At 38.4% G+C, this 8,212-nt stretch overlaps 1 long non-coding RNA gene across 1 annotated transcript; it reads left to right on the top strand.

The window, feature by feature from the left end:
• Window positions 1–391: 391 nt before the first annotated feature.
• On the top strand, window positions 392–1,381 carry LOC119768107. The gene is made up of 4 exons (XR_005277926.1): window positions 392–612; window positions 669–740; window positions 800–902; window positions 997–1,381. It is a non-coding gene; the product is annotated as an uncharacterized LOC119768107 (long non-coding RNA).
• Window positions 1,382–8,212: the final 6,831 nt, after the last annotated feature.

The raw sequence follows: 8,212 nt of genomic DNA, 5'->3' as shown, positions 1-8,212 counted from the left end.
CTTGCACAACAAACAGAACAACACCACAAACCTCACCACGACTGATCGTACGCTATCACGATCATTTGCACCAGATGTCCGTACATTGCCCAATACCACCTCGCGTACGCACTATCCGCGAGAGTTGAAGCTACTGTTCGCTTACTAAGGGTATCTGCACCAATGTTTACCCCAATCATCATCAGCATTTGCGATTGCCTGAAAGTGCACACCTGTGCATGGAATGACCACGAGAGAAGACTACATAAACAACCTGTGCGACAGTCAACGCGGAGATCAACATTAACACCCACGATCACCGCATAATCTCAATTAATCTCCTTCAACCAACCAGTCCAGAACCGGTGGACCGGTATGATGATCCTGAGGGCTGAACCTCACTTCGCTCACATTGCTCTCTCGCTCAGAAACGATAAGCCCGAGGATGACCCCGAAGATGACCATCGAACCCGATAAAACCTACCACATGCGCTAATACCACCATCAGTTGGCAGTTAACCATAAAGCAGGTCACCTCGCTAAACCAATTTCGCGTCTGCAAGAGGAACAAAAAAGTGTGAAGAAGATCTACAAGTTGGATATTTGTGACGCGGGTTCATCGACCTGACTGCTGTAAGCAGAGTCCCGGGAAAATGGTGGATTAGTTCTAACTTAATTGTTTTATCTAGAACGCAGCTTTGAGGCTGAGGATCGGGACGGAGTGATTTCGCGGTGAACCAAATTGAACGCGATCACAATAGGTGCGATGTGGTTCTAAACTAGTGTTGCTGATTACTAAATTAAGCGCTTCTTTCTTTAGAGCAATTGGTCATATTTTGGCCGGACTGTGGTCTGCGCCTCACCTAAGCGCCATAGCTTTATTAACATGGCTTGTGCGCGTGCAGGAGTATTGATTGAGATCGGTAAGATTCGTGAGGGTGTTTGCAGAGTGGACTTTTTGGGGAAAATTGGTAGAATATCGTCATTCTAAGGCCTTCTCGTTGGACTTCTGTCCAGGCCCTATTCTTCTCTTCCAAACATGTACTACAACTACAAAATGGCGGCGGCTGGAACGAACGCTGGTCCACTGGAGTGGATCTACGCCGCGCTTGACTGGGCCGCTGGTGTGCCCGGAGAACCGGCTAGGAGTCGGTGGCGAGATGGTGTTGCGACAGGCAGCTGGTATGATGGCGGGTCAGGACGACCAAGCCGACGAACGAGGGCGTGAGAACGCCGTACCGCAGACAGCAGCGTCGAGGGATTTACACTTTTTACACTGACACATTTACACTTAGGTTAATTCACTAATATAGGTTTAGTATGACCATCTTGTCCGTACGTTTAAAACGGCCTGATGAAGGCGCCTCTTTGAGTGCGATTAAATGGATCCAATCATGATAAATTCTTGTGTATTTCTGAATTTTTCCGCCCTTTCGGGCCAAATAAAACATGAAAACTTATAACTGATGATTTTATTGTGCACTGCAAATATTCTACTTTTTCGGTTCTGGGTGTGGAGACGGGAGAGTTTCTTAGGAATTTCTGCTCAGCGGACGCGAACCTCAACAACTGGACTTCGTGGTGCGGGAAGCAGCGTTTCTGGTGAGTTGTGAACTTTGTTATCCAAGTCTCATACATGTCTGGTTAGCTGGTGACAAGCTTTCGAACGCAACTGAAGAATTGCAAGGAAACTTGCAATTTGAAGGTTTCGTTCCAGCAGTCGAAGAGGAGAATGTCGCTTGTTGACGGAATCTTTACAAGATCACCAAACTTTTGTTGGTTATTTGAAAACCACAAACACAATTTCTACACGTATGAGACCAAGAATGCTCGTCCATTCAAGGCGGTCCTGAAAGGTCTCTCCAACGACTTGTCGGTGGATGAGATCAAAAACGAATTTAAGATGTTGCTTGGCTTTGCCCCATCCCAAGTAATACCAATGAAGAAAAAATCAAACGGGATTATTTCTCGCTTTGGTTTGACTTAACAATTTTATCTGATTCATTTCAACAGAAATGAAATCAACAATTTGAAAATTTTGGACAAAGTACAGTTATTGTTCCATGTACGGGTAAAGTGGGAGCATTTTAAGAAACATGGCGGTAATGGCCAGAATCTGACCCAATGCCGGCGTTGTCAGGCATTCGGTCACGGTACTGATCATTGCGCCATGGTTCCAAAATGCATTGCGGGGATTCTTCTCACGACAAGGACAATTGTCCGTGAAAGAAGTCACCCAATTTAAATGTGCAAATTGTGGTGGAAATCACAAATCAAATTTCTGGGATTGTCCCATCAGAAAAAAGGTTTTGGATTCTCGTGCTAAGCATCAGCCGAAATCCAAACCGAAATTTTCTCAAAGTCAGGTTGTACCTGCATCTTTAAATCAAACGTTCGTGCTGTCTAACTCGAACAATGCTAGAAATACCCCTACCGTGGAAAAGTTAGGTAACAATAATGGTACCGTCAGTGGGGGTGACTATGGGTCAAAAAACGAAACACCTCTCGAAATTTCTTAATAACAAAAACAATTTAAATAACATCGAAAATCTTTTAACGTAGATTTGTTCTTAGATAGTTTACTAACATTTTCCCAAAATATGGTCGATTTTGATGAACACTACCTTAAATGCCAATTGTTTGAAAATTGACCCAATCTCACCCCTTAGAGGGGTGACATTGGGTCAAATGAAACTAAAATGATGCTGAAATACAAAGATATGGTAAAAAAGTCATCCAACAGCGTTTCTTGTTCGAGGGAATCGTATTGACACGCTACAATGTTTGAAGTGGAGATTTTCAAACACTTGGGTAGTTTTCGAGCAATTCTAACAAAATATTAGAAAAATGATTTTTCGAGAGGTCATTTTGGCCAAAAACGTACCCCAACTTTAGACATCTGCCAAAATAACAGGATATGTTTTAGGAACGAATTTTTTCAGCGAAGTCATCTTAAGATGTCCCCTACACAACCCTTTTAACAGAATTCAGTTTCATTGAAAAGAATCTGAGAAATGGTAAAATCCGTAAAAATCATTTTGACCCAATCTCACCCCCAGACCCAATGTCACCCCACTGACGGTATTTCTTATGCCAACGTCGTTTCGGGTTCGGTTTCATCCACGAATTTTAAATTCTCTACCAATCTTCAAATTGGGCAGGTACCTCAAACTTCATTTGAAAATTTTTCTGCTGGCAACGCTTTGGGATCTTCTGATCTCGGCGATGTTACGTTTGAAAAATGACTTTTTGCAAAACTCACTGTTTGGTTTGATTCAAACAATGAGTAATGCTACATCCATGATGGAAGCAATCCAGATTGGATTAAAATTTGCGAATGATGTTGTTCTTACCCTGAAGTTTAATCATGGATCTAAGTAATTCCATCAATATTATGAATTTTAATGCTCGCTCTTTAAAAGCGAAAGAAAATGAATTTTTCAACTTTTTACGAGTTCATTACGTGCATGTTGCTGTTATAACCGAAACATTTGAAAAAACTGGCACTTTTTTGAAAAGTGATCCAGATTATAAAGTTATAACCAATAACAGAATGAATCGAAATGGCGGTGGAGTTGCAATAGTTATCCACCGTAGTAGGGGATTTGAATATACTTACTCGGCATAGATCTCGATTTTTGATCATCGGTGATTTTAATGCCAAACACCAATCTTGGAATAATTCAAAAGTAAATTCCAATGGTAAAATTCTATTCAGAGATTGCACTTCTGGTCTTTATTCGGTTTTCTATCCGAATGGGCCAACTTGCTTTTCTTCTGTTAGAAATCCATCAACAATTGATTTGGTTTTGACAAATCAAAGTCAGTATTGTGGTCCTTTAGTGACTCATGCTGATTTTGATTCTGATCATCTTCCAGTAACTTTTTCAATTTCTCATGAAGCAGTTATCAGACCCAATAGTTCTGTGTTTAATTATCACAAAGCTAATTGGGACAGGTATCAGCATAATATTGAGAATAATTTAAATCATGATTTTGTTTTAGAAACCAAAGCTGATATTGATTCAGCCTTGGAATCTTAAACTAATGCAATTTTGGATGCTAGGAATATTTCTATTCCTAAAGTCCAAGTCAAATTTGATTCTCCCATTAATGATGACGATCTTCAGCTTCTGATTCGTCTGAAAAATGTTCGCCGAAAAGAGTATCAACGTTCTCGTGATCCTGCACTGAAGCGAATTCAAAAAGATTTGCAAAAGGTTATTGACCACAGATTCACTCTCCTGCGAAATGAAAAGTTCGCAAGAGATGTCGAACAAATTAAACCTTATTCCAAACCTTTTTGGAAACTTTCAAAGGTTCTTAAGAAACCTCAAAAACCAATCCCTTCTTTAAAAGATGGTGATAATATTCTATTAACTAATGGGGAGAAAGCTCAAAAACTTGCTCAGCAGTTTGAGAGTGCTCATAATTTCAACATAAATGTTTTGAGTCCTATTGAAGATCAAATTTCAATAGAATTTCAGAATATTGTTGAACAAGAGTTTTCATCAGATGATGTTTTTAATACGGATCTAAATGAAATAAAATCTATTATCAAAAAAATTAAAAATATGAAAGCCCCTGGTGAGGATGGCATTTTTTACATTTGAATTAAAAAATTACCTGACGCAACTTTAAGTAGATTGGTCAAAATTTGCAACAAATGTTTTGATTTGGCATATTTTCCCAGTAGTTGGAAAAATGCCAAAGTAGTTCCGATTTTGAAACCGGATAAAAATCCTGCTGAAGCCTCAAGCTATCGGCCCTTGCTTTCATCTACTAGTAAATTATTCGAAAGAATAATTCTTAATAGAATGATGACACACATTAATGAAAATTCAATTTTCGCTGATGAGCAGTTTGGATTTCGCCTTGGGCATTCAACTACTCATCAGTTGTTGAGAGTTTCAAATTTAATTTGAAGCAACAAATCTGAGGGCTATTCTACTGGCGCTGATCATCTAGACATAGAAAAAGCATTTGACAGTATTTGGCATAAAGGTTTGATTGCGAAATTAAAAAGGTTTAATTTTCCGATTTATATCGTGAAAATTATTTGATGGATCGTACTCTGCAGGTATGTTATCAGAACAGCAAATCTGATCAACTACCTGTACGTGCCGGCGTCCCTCAAGGAAGCATTTTGGGTCCAATTTTAAACAATATTTTTACTTCTGACTTGCCTGATTTGCCCCCAGGATGTCAGAAATCACTTTTTGCTGATGATAGGGGGAGAGGGGGTAATATGCATCCCCTAAGGGAAAACTGTAATTTCTCAACCATTACAGCATTACTGTGGAAGAATTTTGTTCGATGTTCTAAAACAACTATTATTCTTCGTCATCCATGTGAAAAAAGTCTTAAAAAACCTCAAAATTGTTCGAAAATATCAAATTTCTAAAAACATTTTTGATTTATTTCAAACAACCATGCGGGGCAATATGCACCGCAACATTGGGGCAAAATGCACTACAACAACGGGGCAAAATGCACCACAACATGGAGCAAAATGCACCGGGTAAAATCAGTTTTCACTAGTCACCACTAGATGACACCGCTGTTTTTACTAAGGAGCTTCACAGCGGTGCATTTTGCCCCGACTACGATTTTTGCAGAAAATTTAATTAAAAATGCATTTTTTGATGTTTTTGGACTCATCTATCTACAGAATAACGAATATTATGGCAAAATCTATTTGCCTTAACACTTACAATATCAATATATGCTTTTTTAATTGTCCAAAAATCATAATAAAAGTGCAAAGAAAATTAGATGAAAACACAACATTTTAAAGTTTTGCAAATAACTTGAGCTGTTTTTATACTGCGATGCTCAAATTTTTCCAGCATGGTTAAGCAATGTTAAGCTTCCAATTTCTATGATTTTTCCCCGGAAAATTCTTCCAAATACGCAGGGGGTGCATTTTGCCCCGGGGGTGCATATTACCCCCTTTCCTTGTAGGGGGAGGTAGAAAGGTCTCTCCAACGACTTGTCGGTGGATGAGATCAAAAACGAATTTAAGATGTTGCTTGGCTTTGCCCCATCCCAAGTAATACCAATGAAGAAAAAATCAAACGGGATTATTTCTCGCTTTGGTTTGACTTAACAATTTTATCTGATTCATTTCAACAGAAATGAAATCAACAATTTGAAAATTTTGGACAAAGTACAGTTATTGTTCCATGTACGGGTAAAGTGGGAGCATTTTAAGAAACATGGCGGTAATGGCCAGAATCTGACCCAATGCCGGCGTTGTCAGGCATTCGGTCACGGTACTGATCATTGCGCCATGGTTCCAAAATGCATGGTTTGCGGGATTCTTCTCACGACAAGGACAATTGTCCCGTGAAAGAAGTCACCCAATTTAAATGTGCAAATTGTGGTGGAAATCACAAATCAAATTTCTGGGATTGTCCCATCAGAAAAAAGGTTTTGGATTCTCGTGCTAAGCATCAGCCGAAATCCAAACCGAAATTTTCTCAAAGTCAGGTTGTACCTGCATCTTTAAATCAAACGTTCGTGCTGTCTAACTCGAACAATGCTAGAAATACCCCTACCGTGGAAAAGTTAGGTAACAATAATGGTACCGTCAGTGGGGGTGACTATGGGTCAAAAAAACACCTCTCGAAATTTCTTAATAACAAAAACAATTTAAATAACATCGAAAATCTTTTAACGTAGATTTGTTCTTAGATAGTTTACTAACATTTTCCCAAAATATGGTCGATTTTGATGAACACTACCTTAAATGCCAATTGTTTGAAAATTGACCCAATCTCACCCCTTAGAGGGTGACATTGGGTCAAATGAAACTAAAATGATGCTGAAATACAAAGATATGGTAAAAAAGTCATCCAACAGCGTTTCTTGTTCGAGGGAATCGTATTGACACGCTACAATGTTTGAAGTGGAGATTTTCAAACACTTGGGTAGTTTTCGAGCAATTCTAACAAAAATATTAGAAAAATGATTTTCGAGAGGTCATTTTGGCCAAAAACGTACCCCAACTTTAGACATCTGCCAAAATAACAGGATATGTTTTAGGAACGAATTTTTTTCAGCGAAGTCATCTTAAGATGTCCCCTACACAACCCTTTTAACAGAATTCAGTTTCATTGAAAAGAATCTGAGAAATGGTAAAATCCGTAAAAAATCATTTTGACCCAATCTCACCCCCCAGACCCAATGTCACCCCCACTGACGGTATTTCTTATGCCAACGTCGTTTCGGGTTCGGTTTCATCCACGAATTTTAAATTCTCTACCAATCTTCAAATTGGGCAGGTACCTCAAACTTCATTTGAAAATTTTTCTGCTGGCAACGCTTTGGGATCTTCTGATCTCGGCGATGTTACGTTTGAAAAAATGACTTTTTTGCAAAACTCACTGTTTGGTTTGATTCAAACAATGAGTAATGCTACATCCATGATGGAAGCAATCCAGATTGGATAAAAATTTGCGAATGATGTTGTTTTTACCCTGAAGTTTAATCATGGATCTAAGTAATTCCATCAATATTATGAATTTTAATGCTCGCTCTTTAAAAGCGAAAGAAAATGAATTTTTCAACTTTTTACGAGTTCATTACGTGCATGTTGCTGTTATAACCGAAACATTTGAAAAAACTGGCACTTTTTTGAAAAGTGATCCAGATTATAAAGTTATAACCAATAACAGAATGAATCGAAATGGCGGTGGAGTTGCAATAGTTATCCACCGTAGTAGGGGATTTGAATATACTTACTCGGCATAGATCTCGATTTTTGATCATCGGTGATTTTAATGCCAAACACCAATCTTGGAATAATTCAAAAGTAAATTCCAATGGTAAAATTCTATTCAGAGATTGCACTTCTGGTCTTTATTCGGTTTTCTATCCGAATGGGCCAACTTGCTTTTCTTCTGTTAGAAATCCATCAACAATTGATTTGGTTTTGACAAATCAAAGTCAGTATTGTGGTCCTTTAGTGACTCATGCTGATTTTGATTCTGATCATCTTCCAGTAACTTTTTCAATTTCTCATGAAGCAGTTATCAGACCCAATAGTTCTGTGTTTAATTATCACAAAGCTAATTGGGACAGGTATCAGCATAATATTGAGAATAATTTAAATCATGATTTTGTTTTAGAAACCAAAGCTGATATTGATTCAGCCTTGGAATCTTAAACTAATGCAATTTTGGATGCTAGGAATATTTCTATTCCTAAAGTCCAAGTCAAATTTGATTCT

Source organism: Culex quinquefasciatus, chromosome 1 (assembly GCF_015732765.1).
Source record: "Culex quinquefasciatus strain JHB chromosome 1, VPISU_Cqui_1.0_pri_paternal, whole genome shotgun sequence".
Lineage (NCBI taxonomy): Eukaryota > Metazoa > Arthropoda > Insecta > Diptera > Culicidae > Culex > Culex quinquefasciatus.
This window is presented reverse-complemented; position numbering and strand designations above follow the sequence as displayed.